Raw genomic sequence first — 20,794 nt, 5'->3', positions numbered from 1 at the left:
ATATTTTTTAAGACACCCAACACCTCGTCTTTTTGGATCACAATGTGACCCAGGCTATCTACACCCCCTTCTCCAGACTCAACATCTACCAATTCCTTCTCTTTGGTGAATACTGATGCAAAGTATTCATTTAGTACCTCGCCCATTTCCTCTGGCTCCACACATAGATTCCCTTGCCTATCCTTCAGTGGGCCAACCCTTTCCCTGGCTACCCTCTTGCTTTTTATGTAAGTGTAAAAAGCCTTGGGATTTTCCTTAACCCTATTTGCCAATGACTTTTCATGACCCCTTCTAGCCCTCCTGACTCCTTGCTTAAGTTCCTTCCTACTTTCCTTATATGCCACACAGGCTTCGTCTGTTCCCAGCCTTTTAGCCCTGACAAATGCCTCCTTTTTCTTTTTGACGAGGCCTACAATATCATTCGTCATCCAAGGTTCCCGAAAATTGCCGTATTTATCTTTCTTCCTCACAGGAACATGCCTGTCCTGTATTCCTTTCAACTGACACTTGAAAGCCTCCCACATGTCAGATGTTGATTTGCCCTCAAACATCCGCCCCCAATCTATGTTCTTCAGGTCCCGCCTAATATTGTTATAATTAGCCTTCCCCCAATTTAGCACATTCATCCTCGGACCACTCTTATCCTTGTCCACCAGTACTTTAAAACTTACTGAATTGTGGTCACTGTTACCGAAATGCTCCCCTACTGAAACATCTACCACCTGGCCGGGCTCATTCCCCAATACCAGGTCCAGTACCGCCCCTTCCCTAGTTGGACTGTTTACATATTGTTTTAAGAAGCCCTCCTGGATGCTCCTTACAAACTCTGCCCCGTCTAAGCCCCTGGCACTAAGTGAGTCCCAGTCAATATTGGGGAAGTTGAAGTCTCCCATCACCACAACCCTGTTGTTTTTACTCTTTTCCAAAATCTGTCTACCTATCTGCTCCTCTAACTCCCGCTGGCTGTTGGGAGGCCTGTAGTATACCCCCAACATTGTGACTGCACCCTTCTTGTTCCTGATCTCTACCCATATAGCCTCACTGCCCTCTGAGGTGTCCTCTCGCTGTATAGCTGTGATACTCTCCTGAACAAGTAACGCAACTCCGCCTCCCCTTTTACATCCCCCTCTATCCAAAGGTAAGCGTTGATTTGAAACAGATTAGAGAGGTATCAAACCCGTTCTCATCACCCTTAAAGAAGCACAAGAGCATGTTAGACATCAGTTAGACGAACGAGTTCTTCAAGACGGACGATACATATTTCCAACCCTAGATCGAAACTGGTAATTTATCGATTTATTGAGGATTTAGAACATCATGCAATAGCAACAACCGTAGAAAGAATGAAAAACTGATGTTGGAGGCATATTTTGGGAAATATATAAAGCATTATATTGAAAAGTGCTTGATATGTGCTCGGAAGCGCATTGACCGATACAATCATAAAGGAGAACTGGCATATACCAGGCTCATAGAGGGACCCTGGCCGAATTTACTAATTCATTGGGTGGATGATTTTGAGCTTTGTTTGGGGGTGGAGGGGGAGGGGGGCGGTGACGCGGTAACAAATACATAAGCTAGTAATGATTGCTACGTTTAAATAATGGGTCAAAGCAAATGGGTATTCACAAATGAGAACACAAATCAGATCCCAGAAATGTTGATGAATGAAAGGGATAGTGAGAGGGAAGTACTGAGGGAGATCAACATTGGTAGAGAAATGGTGCTGGGAAAACTGTTGGGACTGAAAGTAAATAAATTACCGGGGCTTGAGAATCTGCATCCCAGAGTGCGTAAGGACGTGGCTCTGGAAATAATGGATGCATTGGTGGTCATCTTCCGGGATTCTATAGACTCTGGAACTGTACCTGCAGATTGGAGGGCAGCTCAGGTCACTCCGTTATTCAAAAATGGAGACCTCCAGTTGTGTCACTTAGTCAGGAGAAATAGTTACAATAGTTTAATATATTCACTACTATTGCCTCAATAATATAGTATGGAGATTCGTCTTTATCTTTTCATTTATGATCGAGTTTAAAGTTGTAACTGCTCTCTCCATTCCTCTGGTGTTTCTAATGCTGAAGGAGAGACAGAGAAAGTGGAGGACTGAAGGATAAAAGAGAGAGTTGAGGACGAGAGAGGGGAGGAGAATGGGAGATAGGTTATAGGAGCAACACTTTCGATCATTTCTGAGGGAACCGCAGGGATCATTGCAATGAACCAAACTTCCTGATATTTAACATTGATGGAATACGCTGAGAATGATCTGGTCTATTCCGCAGGAAAATGAATATCATCAGCAACTATCATGTGTTCTGCTGACACATGTCACAGAGCAACCTCAGCATCTGCTCCCTGACATCATCTTCTGTTTAGAATTACATTTTCAGGAGACATGTTAGAGACCACAGATACACTGCAGTATATCAAACAGCTACTATACACCAAGAAAAACTCTAAAGTGATCTATGACCTCTGAAAAAACATCCATATCTGAGGACGATGAGAAAAGCTTTGAGTATAATGACTGTTGGAAGTGGCTGTGGGCTGGGGCAGGATTTCATGTGGATTCTGAGCAGTGATCTCCAGTTTCTTTTAATTCCGGCTGTCGGTTAATAGATTAACTCCAGTTGCTTCCATATTCCTTAATCTCCTAACATAAATCTCTCAATCCAGTTTTACATTTTGTCAGTTGCCATTTCAAAGTAGTGATTGTGTTACGGCTGTAGGGTAAACAGAAGACAGGTGTTAAAGGGACAATATTTGCCTGACAAGCGGAGGTGACCTTGTTCCCTCAGTGTTGGGTTTGGTCACAGCTCGGGAGAAACATTGCTTTGGTTTGTGTCAGTGGAAAGACAGTGTCAGAGTGAGAAGAATGCTGATCAGAAGCTGCCAGGATTGGTTGAAAACCTAAACGCAGAGCAGCTTCAGTATCTGTTCCATGACATCATCTGCTGTTCAGAGTTACATTTTCTGGAGACATATTAATGACCACAGACACACTCCAATATATCAAACAGCTACTTTACACCAAGAAATCCTCAATATTGAGCTATGACCTCTGAAAAAAACATCCATATCTGAAGACGATCTAAGGCAGTTCGCTGACTCTGTCAAAACGAACTTCCGGACCAACATTCACTCCACCCCACAGAGGAACCCACAATCGCCGAGGCCGAAATCAACTGCCTTACTGGGACTGTTTGACGTGGGGCGTTGCTTATTTTGCTTTCTACCTTTTTCTCCATTGAATCGCTGCGCAATTTGATGCCCTTTTGTGGGCCGGACCTCTCCTTTCTTCCACAACCAAATTCCATCAATACCAAACTTTCTGACAGGATCAGGATTTGCTTTGTGTTTCGGTGATTAATGTCGTTCTATCTCCCATTTAAATTGTGCAGAAGGTATTCCTTCCATGTTATATTCCATGTTTTTATGTGATTGGGTTTCTATCTGTACAGCCTAAATTCTGAGAAACAGGAACAGAAAAAATGCAATTGATATGAGCTAGCTACGAAACTCGGAGACACAGTTGCAGAATATGAACCATGTGTATAAGCGAGCTGGCGATCCAGGACACACTATCAGAATAAGAATCGTCATGTGTATAAGCTAGCCAGGGAACGATCAGTCACAGTTAAATAATAATTATCATGTATATTAGTTCGCTGGAAAAATGGAGACGTAGTTGCACAATAAGGAACATGTGGATAGGTTGGCTGGGGAACGACGAGACACCGCGACAGAATAATGGTCATGTATATAAGTTGGCTGTGGAACGAGGAGACACAATTACAGAATAAGGGCCACGCGTGTAAGCTAGAAGAGAACAAGGACACCCGGTTACAGACTAATGATCATGTATATAATCCAGCTAGTGAACTCGGAGACATGTTCACAAAACAATGGTTATTCATTTGAGCTCGCTGGGGCACGATAAGGCACAGTTACAGAATTATGTTCAAGTATATAACCCAGCTCGAGAACAGGCGATACATAAGACTGATGGCCATTTATATAGGCTATCTGGGATCTAGTAGAGATAGTTAAAGAATAGGGATCATGTACAGAACAGAGTGAAGACGTAGCCGAAAAAGGTATAGATTCAGTGACATGTCTGGAAGCTAGATGGTCAAATTATTTATTTCACTCCATATGAAAAACGTCCGCATTCAGTCACCTGTCCAGTACCTCTGTCCTGCTTGAAAACATTTGCATCATTTTCATTACCCATGAGTAACCTTTGCAAATCCACGCTCGCTCGCTCGCTGCTCAGTTGGAACGGTTAAACCTGTTCACACACCCGGTACTTCAGGCTGATCTCCACTCATTTTCCTGTATCAGATGTTCCGATAAGAGGCACAAATTCAGCTTTTTATCTCTGCCACGTCGCTTAAATCACACAGCGACGTGTGTAATTGTCCAATCTAAATGCATAGTTCTCAAATCCAAAGATCTTTTAAACATTATAGTTCAGATATATGTAATGATCCCATCTAATCATATGAAGACCCTGTAATTGGAATTCTGTTCCTGTGGATCTCTCTAACACTCTAACACCATTCATTTCTCCGCCATTGACGCCCTGATAGTGTAAATTGTGTTCAGTCCCTAGCCATGTTTCAGTAATATCTTTCCTCGTATCTCTGTCATTTTGAACTCATCCTCTATTGTAAATACCGAAACAAAGTAATTCTTCATCATGTCTGTCTTTTAATTATTTTACATGACAACTGTACTTTTAACAGTTAACAAGTGCAAACCATGATCCTGATCACTACCTTTATACAATTGTATTGAACGAGTGTCCTTGAATGATTTTAATACCACGTGGGTGTATTTTCACGCCCCCCCTCCCATTTCTTGTACTCGACTCTTGCATTGTCACCATTTACTGATATTTACCATCTTGCAACCATGCCTCTGTTATGGCGGTCATGATTTAATCCAAATTTAACCCAAAAATTAAATTTGCGGCTGGGGACCATTCAATCGATTGTTCATACTCTGCTTTTATGGACAACGAATATTAATAATGCTACAAGCTGGAACCTGTCCTTCTGCTCTAATGTTTTACGCAAATGTTAACTGTACCTATTTCAGTGACATATCCACGTTTCTGTATAGACACTAACCCTTGAGTCCAGTACAAGAAGATACAGTCTCCGGGGAGGCAATTGAAGTCCATAACGGGGGGAATATTATTTACTTCCGAAGATTTCGAATCTTTTGAATTCTCTATCTCAGAACGCTGTGCACACTCATCTGCAGAGAATATTATGTTTAACAGGCTGCCTCTGTAACTGAGGCTGCTGCGTCAACTTGCAAATAGATCTCACACATTTGAATAATTAGCTTGTGTTTCTCCTGAACTTTTCATGAGTTCATTTCCCTTAGGGTTTTCCATCTCTCGGGTGAAGGAGGCTGCGAGTAAGTTTAAATATCAAATATCATTTTTAATTCTAATGTTGGTAGACAATTGAGAGGATTATATGAAAGAACCGCTCTGAAATAATTGTTGGTAAATATAATAATCAGGGAAAAATACAGAGCCCGAGGTCTAGGAGACACAGTAATAGAACCAATGTCAGTAATATGAGATAGCTACGGAACTGGGACACACAGTTACAGAATAAGGGTCATGTGTGAAAACTCGCTGTGGAAATTACAGACACAGATTCCGAATGAGCCTTATGCATAGAAGCTCGTTGGGGAACTGGCGGACCCAGGAACAGGATAAGGGTCATGTATATAAGCTAGCCGACAAACTAGGAGACACAGTTATAGAAAACAGGTCCTGTATATAAGCTAGCTGGGGAACTAGGAGACACAGTTACAGAATAAGGGCCATGTATAGAAGTGAGCTGGAAAACTGCCGAACCCAGGTGCAGGATAAGGGTCATGTTTAAATGTTAGCTGTGGATCTAGGAGACACAGTTACTGAACAAGGGTCATGTATATTCATGATTTGAGGAACTAGGAGATGCAGTTACAGAACAATGGTCAGTTACAGAATAACGGTCCTGTATATAAGCTAGCTGAGGAACTAGAAGACACAGTTATAGAAAACGGGTCCTGTATGTAAGCTAGCTGAGGAACTAGGAGACAGCTCCACAATATTAAGAAGCCAGCAATAGAATAAAAAATTATTTATATCAGCCAGCTGGTTACATAGGAGATACAGTTACAGAAAATAGGTCATGTATGTAATCTAGCTGGAGGACAATCGGACAATGTGGCAGAATAAGCATCTTGTATATTAACGAGCTGGCGTGCAAGGGTGAACATTTACAGAAAAAAAGTATCACTTACATTAGTAAGCTGGGGAATTGGTGTTAAAGGTACAGAAAGAGTGTCCTAGATTTAAGCGAGTTGGGGAACTAGAAGGACGAGGGGGCGGCAAATTAACACAGTGGTTAGCACTGCCACCTCAACGTACCAGAAGCCCGGGCTCGATTCCGAGTTCGGGAAACTGTCTGTTTGCACATTTTCTCCCTGCCTGCGTGGTATTCCTTCGCGTGCTCCGCTGTCCTCCCACATTCCAAAGATGTTTCGGTTGATTGGCTCTGGCGCAGACATAGATACATAGAAGAAAGGTGATGAGGCCTTCTGGCCCTTCGAGCCTGCTCCGCCATTCATCACGATCAGGACTGATCATCCAACTCAATAGCCTAGTCCTGTTTTCTCCTCATAGTCTTTGTTCCCATTCTCCCCAAGTGCTACTTCCAGCCTCCTCTTGTATATCTTCAATGTTTTAGCATCAAATGCTTCCTGTGGTAATGAATCCAACAGGCTCAACACTCGTTGTGTGAAGAAATGCCTCCCTATCTCTGTCCGAAATGGATTACCCTGAATCACCCATAAATAAACTTTACAAATCCACGCTCGCTCGTTCTTATCAGCTGGGACATTTAAACCTGTTCACACACCCTGTCCTTGAGGGTGAACACCATTCATTTCCCCGTCACAAATGTTCCGAAAAGCGGCACAAATTCACCCTTTTCTCTCTGTCACGTCGCTTAAATTACAGAGCGACATGTGTAATTGTCCAATCCAAAGGGATGTTTCTCAAATCCAGAGAAATTTGGAAGATTGTAGGTCAGATATATGTAATGTTGCCATCTACTTATATGAAGACCCTCTAGTTCGAATTTTGTTACTGTGGAACTCTCACACTCGAACACTATTCATTTATAGGCCATTGACACCCTGACAGTATGACATTTGTACAGTCCCTGGTTCAGAATCAATAATATATTTCCTCGTATCTCTGGCATTTTGAACTCTTCCTCTATTGTAAATAATGAACCAAAGTCATTCTTCAGCAAGTCTGTCATTTCCTTATTTTCATTAACACATTTATCAGTTAACAAGGAAGGGATTCTCTTCTGACCTCTCTCCTTTATGCAACTTAATAGTAAAAGCTTCCTGTCGTGAGACTAATATTCCTTGAGGGTGTAGTTTCATGCTGCATTTCTTTGTATTTTACACCTGGTTTGTCATCATTTACAGCTATTACCATTTTGCAGCCAGGCCCCTATTATGGCGGCCATGGTGGAACCCGCAAGTTAAATTTCTGGCTGGGGTACATTCAATAGACCGTTCATACTCTCTATGTCTGTATAAAGCATATTAAGAATGCCATAAGCTGGGCACTGTCCTTCTGCTCTAATGCTTTATGGAAATGTTAACTATTCCTATTTCAGTGACATATGCACGTTTCGGAACAGGCAGTAACCCGGGAGACACTTACTAGAAGAAACAGTCTCAGAATAAGGGGCTGTCTTTAAGTTCTGCAACGAGGGGAATACCATTTATTTCAGAGGATGTGGGATCTTTTGAATTCATTATCCCAGAACGCAGTGGATATTTATCTGCAGAGAATATTATCTTTAACACGCTGTCTCTGTAAGTGAGGCTGCTGTGTCAACTTGCAAATAGATCTAATATATTTGAATAATTTACATGTGTTGCTTCTGATCTTCTGAGTTCATTTTCCTATTGGAAATCCATCTCTCGGCTCCGAATAAGTGTAAATAACGTGAAGAAATATCATTTTTAAACCTACGTTTGAAAGACAATTAAGAGGAAAATATGAAAGTAAAGGTCTTCAAAAAGTAAAGATAAATACAGCAATCATGGAAAAATACAGATCCGGATGACTAGGTGACACAGTAATACAACACATACCAGTAACATGAGACAGCTAGGGAACTAGATACAACGAGGTATAGACGATAGGAGCAGGAGGATGCCTTTTGGCCCTTCGAGCCTGCTCCGCCATTTATCACGATCATGGCTGATCATCCAATTTAATAGCCTAATCCTGCTTTATCCCCATAAACTTTGGTCCCATTCTCCCTAAGTGCTAAATATAGCCCCCCTCGTGAATATATTCAACGTTTTCGCATCAACTGCTTCCTGTGGTAATTAATTCGACGAGCTCACCAATCTTTGGGTGAATAAATGTCTTCTCATCTCTGTCCGAAATGGTTTACCCTGAATCCTCAGAATGTGACCCCGTGATCTGGGCGCACCCACAATCGGGAACATCTTCCTCCGTCTACTCTGCCTAGTCCTTTTAGAATTCTGTAAGTCTCGATGAGATACACCCTTCATTCTTCTGAACTCCAGCGAGAACAGTCCCAACCTAGCCAATCTCTCCTCATATGACATGCCACCCCTGGAATCAGTCTGGTAAACCTGCGCTCCCTCGAGAGCCAGAACGCCCTTCCTCAGAATAGGAGACCAACATTCCACACATTAGTCTAGGTGGGGCCTCACCAAAGCGCTGTATAATTTCAACAACCCATGCCTGCTTCTGTGCTCGAAACATCTCGCAATGAAGGCCAACATATCATTCATCTTCTTTACCGCCTGCTGTACCTGCACGCTTACCTTCAGCGAATGGTGCACAAGGACACCCTGGCCCAGCTGCATTCTCCCCTCTCCCAACTTACAACCGTTCAGGTAGTAATCTGCCTTCCCGTTTTTGCTTCCAAAATGAATAACCCCTCACTTATCCACATTATACTGCAACTGCCATCGATTTTCCTACTCGACCAACCTGTCCAGATCATGCTGTCGGAACTCTGCATCCTCGTCACAGCCTGCCAATTTGTAAGGGACCCATTAATCTTTACACTTTGTTTCCTGTCTGCCAACCAATTTTCTATCCCCTCAATAAGCTTCCACAAACCCATCCTTTTTAATCTTGCACAATAATCGTAACATTGTCAAACGACTTCTTAAAGTCCAAATTTACCACATCGACTTGCTCCCCATTGTCAACTGTGCAAGTTGCATCTTCAAAGAACTTCAACCGATTTGTAAAGCATACATCGAAGAGTGCTTTCGGAGGGTGCTCTGGAAATTGTGGATGCATAGTTGTCAGAATAAGAGCAGTGCATATAATCCAGCTCGAGAACTAAGAGATAAAGTAAAATGATAATTGTTATGTGGGTAGAATTATGGGATCTAGGTCGAGAGAGCCAGGAGGTAGGGTTGCAGGACACGGAGCCCTTGATCCTGTCCCACAGATTCGGTGGTATTCTTGCTCCCTGTGTGGACGGGAACGGTGACTGGAGAGAGGATGATAAAACTGTTAATGGGAGCCTTTCAAGTGGAGGAAGAGAAGGAAATGTAGTCGTATTTGGGGTAAGTATAGTTAAGGGAATTTACACTGTTAACTGTGACCAGGATCGAGAATCTCGAAGGTTGTGTTGTCTGTCTGGTTCTCGTGTTCTGTTTATCTCATCTGTGCTGAAGAGAAACAAATAATAAAGAAAGTATGGCACATGAACAGGCCCTTCGGCCCTCCAAGCCTGCGCCGACCATGCTTGAAGTTAACCTAAAATTTCCCACACTTCCGTGGTCTGAATCCCTCTTTTCCCTTCATATTCATGTAATTGTCCAAACTCCCCTTAAAGGTCATTATGATATTTGCTTCCTCCGGCAGCGAGTTCCACGCAACAACTACCATCTGTGTAAAAAATGTCCCTCGCACATCAACTCTAAACTTTGCCTCTCGCCTTTTGAACTCCTGTCCACATGTAATTAACTCTTCCACACTCGCAAGAAAGGTCTGACAATCCAGTCTGTCCATGCCCATCATAGTTTTATCGACACCTATCAGCTTGTCCCTCAACCACCGTCGTTCCACTGAGAAAAGACTGAGTTTATTCAACCTCTCCTCATCGCTAATGCCCTCCAGACCAGGCAACATCCTCGTAAACCTCGTCTAAACCCTTCCAAAGCCTCCACATCCTTCGAATAGTGTGGCGAAAAAAATTGAACACTATTATATTCCAAGTGCGGCCGAACTAAGGTTCTATAAATCTGCAACATGACAGGCCATTTTTCATACTTAATGTCCCGACCGATGAAGGCAAGCATGCCAATGCCATATGCCGTCTTGGCAACCTTCTACACCCGCGTTGCACCTGTCAGTGACCGTGTACCTGTACACGCAGATCCCTCTGCCTTTCAACACTCTTAAGGGTTCTACCATTTACTATCTATTTCCCACCTGTAAAAAGTGTATTACCACACACTTGTCCACATTAAACTCCATCTTCCATCTCTCCACCCAAGGCACCATCCAATCTATATCTGTTGCAACCTCTGACAGTCATCATCGCTATCCGCAATTCTACCAACTATTGTGTCATCCGCAAACATACTAATCAGACCAGTTACATTTTCCTCCAAATCATTTATATATACCACAAACAGCATAGGTCCCAGCACTGATACCCGAGGAATCAAAGAGTCAAATCCTCTATTGAGATCATCACCCTTCCATTGCTGGACTGTCTTCTGTGACCGAACCAGTTCTGGATCCATCTTGCCAGTTCGCCTCTGATCCCGTGTGTGTTCACCTTCTGCCACGACGGACCTTGTGAAAGGCCTTAATGAAGTCCATATAGACAACATCCACTGCCCTACCTTCGCCAATCGTCTTCGTCACTTCGTCTAAAAAGTTAGATCAAGTTAGTGACACACGATGTCCCCTTTACAAAATCATGTTGCCTCTCGCTAATACGCCCATTTGCTTCCAATGTGCGTTAATGCTGTCTCGAAGAATCCTCTCCAATAACTTCACTACTTCTAATGTAAGGCTCACCCGCCTGTAATTTCCTTGATTATCCTTGCCACCTTTCTTAACGAAAGGAACAATAATAGCTTTTGCAGTCATCTACAACCTCACCTGTACCCAGTAAGGATACAAACAATTCTGTGAATACGCCAGCAATTTACTCTCTTTCCTCACTCAGTATTTTGCGGTATATCCCATAAGTCCCTGGGACTTAGCGACATTAATATTTTTTCAAGACGCCCTACACCTCCTTCTTTTTGATCTAAAACTTATCCACGAGGTCCTTCACTTTGATAATACTGATGCAAAGTAGTCATTCATTATCATTCCCATTTGATCTGGTTTCTTGCTTATATTCCCTCCGCTGTCCTGCAGTGGGTCAACCCTTTCCTTGGCTACCCTCATTTTCTTTATATATGTGTAAAGACACTGCTTGATTAGGGATAGTCAACACGGATTTGTGAGGGGTAGGTCTTGCCTTACTAGTCTTATTGAATTATTTGAGGAGGTGACCAAGCATGTGGATGAAGGTAAAGCAGTGGATGTAGTGTACATGGATTTTAGTAAGGCATTTGATAAGGTTCCCCATGGTCGGCTTCTGCAGAAAGTAAGGAGATATGGGACAGTGGGAAATTTGGCCAGTTGGATAACGAACTGGCTAACCGATAGAAGTCAGAGAGTGGTGGTGGATGGCAAATATTCAGCCTGGATCCCAATTACCAGTGGCGTACCGCAGGGATCAGTTCTGGGTCCTCTGCTGTTTGTGATTTTCATTAATGATTTAGATGAGGGAGTTGAAGGGTGGGTCAGTAAATTTGCAGACGATACGAAGATTGGTGGAGTTGTGGATAGCAAGGGGGGCTGTTGACGGCTGCAAATAGACATAGTTAGGACGCAGAGCTGGGCTGAGAAGTGGCAGATGGAGTTTAACCCTGAAAAGTGTGAGGTTGTCCATTTTGGAAGGACAAATATGAATGCGGAATACAGGGGTAACGGTAGAGTTCTTGGCAATGTGGAGAAGAAGAGAGATCTTGGGGTCTATGTTCATACATCTTTGAAAGTTGCAACTCAAGTGGATAGAGCTATAAAGAAGGCCTATGGTGTGCTAGCGTTCATTAACAGAGGGATTGAATTTAAGAGCCGTGAGGTGATGATGCAGCTGTACAAAACTTTGGTAAGGCCACATTTGGAGTACTGTGTACAGTTCTGGTCGCCTCATTTTAGGAAGGATGTGGAAGCTTAGGAAAAGGTGCAAAGGAGATTTACCAGGATGTTGCCTGGAATGGAGAGTAGGTCTTACGACGGAATGTTGAGGGTGCTAGGCCTTTTGTCATTAGAACGGAGAAGGATGAGGGTCGACTTGATAGAGGTTTATAAGATGATCAGGGGAACAGATAGAGTAGACAGTCAGCGACTTTTTCCCCGGGTGAAACAAACCATTACAAGGGGACATAAATTTAAGGTGAATGGTGGAAGATATAGGGGGGATGTCAGAGGTAGGTTTTTTACCCAGAGAGTAATGGGGGCATGGATTGCACTGCCTGTGCAAGTAGTTGAGTCGGAAACATTAGGGACCTTCAAGCAACTAATGGATAGGTACATGGATTACGGTAAAATTATATAGTGTAGATGTATTTGTTCTTAAGGGCAGCACGGTAGCATTGTGGATAGCATAATTGCTTCACAGCTCCTGGGTCCCAGGTTCCATTCCGGCTTGGGTCACTGTCTGTGCGGAGTCTGCACATCCTCCCCCTGTCTGCGTGGGTTTCCTCCGGTTGCTCCGATTTCCTCTCATAGTCCAATGATGTGCAGTTTAGGTCGATTGGCCAGGCTAAATTGCCCTTTGTGTCCAAAAAGTTTAATTGGGGTTACTGGGTTATGGAGATAATGTGAAAGTGTTGGCTTGGGTAGGTTGCTCTTTCCAAGATTCGGTGCACAATCGATTGGCCGAATGGCCTCCTTCTTTACTGTAATTTATATGATTCTTTTATCGACCAAATGGCCCAGCTCTTTCCCCAATACCAACTCTAGTACCAGTCCCATTCGTTGGACTATCTGCATATTGTTTGAAGAAGCCCTCTTGGATGCTACATACAAGCTCTGCCCCGTCCAAGCTGCCAGCACTAAGTAAGTCCCAGTCAATATAGGGGACGTTAAAATCACCCACCACGACAATCCTGTTGTTTTTTCACCTTTCCAAAATGTTCTTACATATCTGCTCCTCTATCTCCCGCTGTCTAATGGGAGGCCTGTCGTAAACCCCCAACATTGTGACTGCACCCTTTCTATTCTGAGTTCTACTCATCTTGTCTCGTTACATGAATCCTCTGAGGTGTCCTCCAGCAGTACAGCAGTGAACTTGGACTTACTTAGATTTCCAGAATGCCTTTGACAATGTGCTGTTCAGGAAGGCTGTTAAATTAGTTAACTGTCCATGGTGTAAATGATAGGATCGTGGCTTTGATAGACGATTTTCTTACTGGCAAAAGAGTGGGGATAAACGGGTATTTTTCAGAATGGCAGCCGGTGACTCGTCGTCTGCCCCAGGGACCGGATTGGGAGCTCAAGTTTTCACATGTCCTACAAACGATCTGGAAGAAGGAACTGAAGGCACTTTTGCTAGGTTTGGAGATGATACAAATATATGCAGATGACAGGTATAATTGAGACAGCAGGGGGGCTTCAGAAGGACTTAGACAGGCTAAGAGAGTGGGCAATGAAGAGGCAGATGGAATACAATGTGGAAAATTGTAAGGTTATGCACTTTAGTCGGTAGAATGGAGGTTCAGTCTCGTTCCTAAATGGGAAAAAGCTTCGGAAATTGGATGCACAAGGGAGAACATTGTGTCTGTGTCGTCGCAGTTTAGATGGATGAGGGGGGATCTGTTTGAAATTTACAGGATACTACGAGGCCTGGATGGAGTGATTGTGGGGAATATTTTTCAACGAGAAGGAAAAACGAGAACCAGAGGACACAGCTTCAGACTGAAGCTGGCTACTATCAGGCTACTATTGGGGCGCCTATAGAAAACTCCCAACAAGGTGACTGCTCCTTTCCTATTTCTGACTTCAAACCATACTACCTCAGTAGGCAGATACTCCTCGAACTGCCTTTCTGCAGCTGTTGGACTATCAAGTACCGATCCATGCCTTAAGTTCACCTACCTTATTCCTGATGCTTCTTGCGTTGAAGTATACACACTTCAACCCATCTCCGTGCCTAAAAGTACTCTCCTTTGTCAGTGTTCCCTTCCCCACTGCCTCACTACACGCTTTGGCGTCCTGAATATCGGCTGCCTTAGTTGATGGACTACAAATCCGGTTCCCATTCCCCTGACAAATTAGTTCAAACCTTCCCGAAGAGTGCTTGAAAACCTCCTGAGGATTCTTTTGCAGCCAGTCCGGTTGAAATGATCAGTCGAACACCTCGTTACTTTAACATATGTTTATTTCTCGGCCGGGGCTAAAACCACTGTATCTCTTGAGAGTTACACCAGCAAGCCAAAGCCAATACATCTAACAGCAGTTCTTATACAGTTTCTGGCTTATTTCTGAGGGAAGCTCCCTTGCATTCCATCTGTGCCTTTTAGCTAATTTATGATTATTTTCAAGCCTAGCGCAACCCTTCCCAAGGCCGTCTGCAATATGTCTGGTACTAAAACAACAGTTACAGCTTGTTATCTGAAGCTTTTGACAGCCTATCTTGACATTTCTCAGCTTGCTATCAGAAGCCTGTAAAGGCCTGTCTTGACATTTCTTCACACAAAGCTTTACCTAACATTTTGTTTTTCCAATAAAGTTCCAATCCCATCTTGAGCCAAACTCTCAAAAACTCTCCCTCCCTCCTAGGATATTGGTGCCCCTCTGGTTCAGATGCAACCCGTCCTGCTTATACAGGTCCCAACTTCCCCAGAATGCGCTCCAATTATCCAAATACCTGAAGCCCCCCCCCCCCCCTACACCATTCCTGTAGCCACGTGTTCAACTGCACTCTCCCTATTCCTAGCCTCGCTATTACGTGGCACCGGCAACAAACCAGAGATGACAACTCTGTCTGTCCTGGCTTTTAGCTTGCAGCCTAACTCCCTAAACGTGTTTATTATCTCCACACCGCTTTTCCTACCTACGTCGTTGGTACCAATGTGCACCACGACTTCTGGCTGCTCCCCCTCCCCCTTAAGGATCCTGAAGATATGATCCAAGACATCCCTGGCCCTGGCACCCGGGAGGCAACATACCTTCTGGGAGTCTCGCTCGCGACCACAGAATCTCCGATCTATTCTCCTAACCATTGAATCTCCTATTACTATTGCTTTTCTAGTCTCCCACTTCCCTTCTGAGCCCCAGAGCCAGACTCACTGCCAGAGACCTGACCGCTAGGGCCTTCCCCCGGTAGGTCATCCCCCCAACAGCATCGAAAACGGTATGCTTGTTTTGAAAGGGAACGGCCACCAGGGATCCCTGCGCTGTCTGCCTGTTTGTTTTCTTTCCATGATCCCACGTTTTCCACATTACCCTCGGTGTAAATAAAATCTAAACAAAATTTACCTCTATCTGCAATACATTCAGTGGCTTGGACTCCGTCGCCTTCCCCGGTAGGATAACCCTCTAACTGAAGAATTATTTCCTCGTCTCAGTCCTAAATTGCCTAACTCATATCCTGGGACTCTTTCCCTTGTTAAAGATCCCCCAACCAGGTAAACCTTCCTCCCAGCATCTAGTCTGGCCATCCCACTTAAAATTTAATATGTTCCCATCAGATTTCCGCATCCTTCTAAACTCCAGTGAACACAGGCCACGTCAATTCAATAGGACAGTCCCCCCAACCACGGTATTAGCTTAATGAAAATCCGGGGCACACCCTCTATTGCACCTATATCTTTCTTATGTCGGGACATCAAATCTGCACTGAAAATCCGCCTTGTCGATTCAAAAAGTCCCCATATAACTTCATTAATGCAGAGTATACACAGAGTAAATATCCATCTCCATTCTCCCCATGAAACACTTCAGGACAGGTGCAGCACGGGGTGAGATACAGAGTAAAATTCCCTCTACACTGTCCCCATCAAACACTCCCAGGACAGGTACAGCACAGGTTTAGATACAGAGTGAAGCTCACTCGACACTGTCCCCGTTACACACTCCCAGGCCAGGTACAGCACAGGGTGAGAACAGAGTTAATCTCCATCTCCACTCTCCCCATGAAACACTCTCAGGACAGGTACATCACAGAGTTCGAAACAGAGTAAATCTCCATACCCACTCTCCAAATGAAACACTTCCAAGACAGGTACAGTACGGGGTTAAATACAGAGTAAAGCTCCCTCTACATTGACACAATCAAGCACTTCAGGACAGGTACAGCACGGAGTTAAATTACGAGTAAACCTCCACTGTTCTAATCAAACAATTCCAGTATTGGTACAGCACGGGGTTCGATACACGGTCAAAGTTGAAGTGCCGAAGGAGGCCATTCGACCCATCCTTTCAACAAGTGCACATCTCTTGACACGAAGGACATTTTATTAAATCATGGCGAATCCACCTGATCTGCACATATTTGGATGTGGGAGGAATCCGGAGCACGCGGAGGAAACCCACGCAGATTCCGGGAAAACTGTAAACACAACACTGAACCCGGGTGATATCTGATGTACAGAATACAAGTCAAAAGTCGGGCAAGTGATCTTCGGCAGATTGAGAAGGTCCTCGAGCCTCGGAAAAGGAGAACTTGGCAAGGTCTCTGGCGTTGTTGCCCCCTTAGTGGAAGATCGAGAAGTTGTTGGACTTTTTAACAAGTGAATTGTCGAAGCAGCGACACGTGGTGGCTGAGGATTTGGTGAAGGGGATTGAGGGGCCTTGGCACCTATTCGGGAGTTGATGGATCAGGGAAAAGGGGTACAGGGGTGACGATCAGGAAGGTGGAGGAGACGCTCACTGAACACAGCGACAAGATTATTTCTCTGGATGCAGAGTCGCCATTGCTGGCGGAGGAGTGGAAAGGATATAAGCGAATGTTAATGCTCTGGAGATTCGCTTCAGACGGCAGAACCTAAGAATTGATGGGTGCCGGATGGCCTGGAGGGGAAAAACGCCTCAGATTACATCTCTCAGACGTTTGGAAAGATAGTGGGTGAGGGAATCGTTCCGAACCATTCTGAGCAGGACAAGGCCAATCGATCATTGAGGCCGAAGCTGAAGTCAACGGAGCCACCACTAGCGATCATAGTTACCTGGACAAGGAGCGAGTTGGAGGTGAAGGACTACCGAGATTGCAGATGGGAGAGTAATGCCATCATAATATACAAGGACGTTGGGGCCAGAGCTAGCAAGAATGCGTCTGCTGTTGAATAAGGCCAAGGCTGCTCTCGATAAAAGCAACGTGTGAGTTGGGATGGTGACCGGACCAATCATCGGCTCACCTCCAAGGAGAGGGACTATTGTTTCAATACGCCTGAGGAAGCGAATGACTTTAGTGATAGACACGAATTGGGCGGGGGGGGGGGGGGTAATTGGGGAACTGGCGTGCTCGAAGACGATGGTCTTTGCTGTTATTACATTGTCAAGTTCTTCTGCATCTTTATATTTCGGATTTTTGTCAAGTGGTGCGGGCACGGGGTGTTGTGACGTGGCTTACATTTGGGGGTTGTATCAAGATAAAACTCGGGCTGCAGCCACATCACCTCTCTTCGCTCCGCATTTAGTGGTCTTGATGTTGAATTTGGGTCGCTCTCAACTATCCCCGTGGAGATTTGACACGGCTTTGGTCGCGGAAAGAGATAAAGTCAGCATCAGCTGACGAACGCTGAGGAACCGCCTGCACACCTCAAAGGGGCAGCGGGAGGGATATGCTGATAGATGGACGGGGCGGGGGGGGCAGGGATATGCTGATAGATGGACGGGGCGGGAGGGGGGCAGGGATATGCTGATAGATGGACGGGGCGGGGCGGGCGGGGGAGGCAGGGATATGCTGATAGATGGGGGCGGGGCGGGCGGGGGGGGGCAGGGATATGCTGATAGATGGACGGGGCGGGGGGGGCAGGGATATGCTGATAGATGGACGGGGCGGGGGGGGCAGGGATATGCTGATAGATGGGGCGGGGCGGGCGGGGGGGGGCAGGGATATGCTGATAGATGGGGGCGGGGCGGGCGGGGGGAGGCAGGGATAAGCTGATAGATGGGGGCGGGGCGGGCGGGGGGGGCAGGGATATGCTGATAGATGGGGGCGGGCGGGGGGGCAGGGATATGCTGATAGATGGACGCGGCGGGGGGTGGCAGTGATATGCTGATAGATGGACGGGGCGGGGCGGGCGGGGGAGGCAGGGATATGCTGAATGATGGGGGCGGGGCGGGCGGGGGAGGCAGGGATATGCTGATAGATGGACGGGGCGGGAGCGGGTGGCAGGGTTATGCTGATAGATGGACGGGGCGGGCGGGGGGGGGGCAGGGATATGCTGATAGATGGACGGGGCGGGGGGGGGGTCAGGGAAATGCTGATAGATGGACGGGGCGGGGGGGCAGGGATATGCTGATAGATGGACGGGGCGGGAGGGGGGCAGGGATATGCTGATAGATGGACGGGGCGGGGCGGGCGGGGGAGGCAGGGATATGCTGATATATGGGGGCGGGGCGGGCGGGGGGGGGCAGGGAAATGCTGATAGATGAACGGGGCGGGGGGGAAGGGATATGCTGATAGATGGACGGGGCGGGGGGGCAGGGATATGCTGATAGATGGACGGGGCGGGTGGGGGGGGCTGGGATATGCTGATAGATGGACGGGGCGGGGCGGGCGGGGGGCAGGGATATGCTGATAGATGGACGGGGGCGGCAGGGATATGCTGATAGATGGACGAGGCGGGGCGGGCGATGGGGGCAGGGATATGCTGTTAGATGGACGGGGCGGGTCGGTGCGGGCGCGGGGAGGGCAGGGATATGCTGATAGATGGACGGGGCCGGGCGGGCGGGTGTGTGTGGCAGGGACTAGCTGATAGATGGAGGGGTCGGTGTGGGCGCGGTGAGGGCAGCACGGTAGCCTTGTGGATAGCACAATTGCTTCACAGCTCCAGGGTCCCAGGTTCGATTCCGGATTGGGTCACTGTCTGTGCGGAGTCTGCACATCCTCCCCGTGTGTGCGTGGGTTTCCTCCGGGTGCTCCGGTTTCCTCCCACAGTCCAAAGATGTGCAAGTTAAGTGAATTGAACGTGATAAATTGCCCTTAGTGTCCAAAATCGCCCTTAATGTTGGGTGGGGTTACTGGGTTATGGGGATAGGGTGGGGGTGTGGGCTTGGATAGGGTGCTCTTTCCAAGAGCCGGTGCAGACACGACGGGCCGAATGGCCTCCTTCTGCACTGTAAATTCTATGATGATATACGGATAGATGGAGGGGTCGGTGCGGGCGCGGCGAGGGCAGGGATATGCGGATAGATCGAGGGGTCAGGGCGGGCGTGGGTGTGGGGGCAGGGATATCCTGGTAGATGAAGGAGTCGGGCCGGGATGGGGGCACAGTTATACTGATAGATTGAGGGCTCGGGGTCGGCCGTGGTTGGGGGACAGGGATATCCTGATAGATGTAGGGGTCGGGCCAGGGTGGGGGGGGGCATAGATATACTGATAGATTGAGGGCTCGGGGCCGGCCGGGATTGGGGTTGGGGGGCAGGGATATCCTGATAGATGGAGGGGTCGGGCCGGGGTGGGGGCACAGTTATACTGATAGATTGAGGGCTCGGGGCCGGCCGGGGTTGGGGGGGGAGGACAGGGATATCCTGATATATGGAGGGTTCGGGCCAGGTTGGGGGGGGGGCATAGATATACTGATAGATGGAGGGCTCGGAGCCGGCCGGGGTTGGGGGGCAGGGATATCCTGATAGATGGAGGGGTCGGGGCGGGGGTGGGGGCGTAGACATACTGATAGATTGAGGGTTCGGGGCGGGCCGGGGTTGGGGGGCAGGGATATCCTGACAGATGGAGGGTTCAGGCCGCGGTGGGGGGGGGCATAGATATACTGATAGATTGAGGGTTCGGGGCGGGCCGGGGTTGGGGGGCAGGGATATCCTGATAGATGGAGGGGTCGGGGCGTGGGTGGGGGCGTAGACATACTGATAGATTGAGGGCTCGGGGCGGGCCGGTGTTCGTGGGCAGGGATATCCTGATAGATATAGGGGTCGGGCCGGGGTGAGGGGCATAGATATACTGATAGATGGAGGGCTCGGGGCGGGCCGGGGTTGGGGGGCAGGGATATCCTGATAGATGGAGGGGTCGGGGCGTGGGTGGGGGCGTAGACATACTGATAGATTGAGGGCTCGGGGCGGGCCGGTGTTCGTGGGCAGGGATATCCTGATAGATATAGGGGTCGGGCCGGGGTGAGGGGCATAGATATACTGATAGATGGAGGGCTCGGGGCGGGCTTGGGGGCATGGATATGCTTATAGATGGCGCGGTCGGTCGCGCCGGGCGCGGAGGGGGGAGTGAAGGGATAGGCTGATAGATGGAGGGGTTGGGCCGGGCGGCGGGGGCAGGGGGATGCTGATAGATTGAGGGGTTGGGAAGCCTGGGGGGCGGGGGGGTCAGATATCCCTTTCCCATTCTTTAGTTGGAATGTGAGGGGATAAAATGGCTCAGTTCAAAGGTCATGCGTGTTTGCCTATCTGAACGTTTGAAGGCCGATATATTTTCCTTTTACGAGAGTCCCATTT

Source organism: Scyliorhinus torazame, chromosome 23, assembly GCF_047496885.1.
Source record: "Scyliorhinus torazame isolate Kashiwa2021f chromosome 23, sScyTor2.1, whole genome shotgun sequence".
NCBI classification, from domain to species: domain Eukaryota; kingdom Metazoa; phylum Chordata; class Chondrichthyes; order Carcharhiniformes; family Scyliorhinidae; genus Scyliorhinus; species Scyliorhinus torazame.
Note: the sequence above shows the minus strand (reverse complement) of the source record.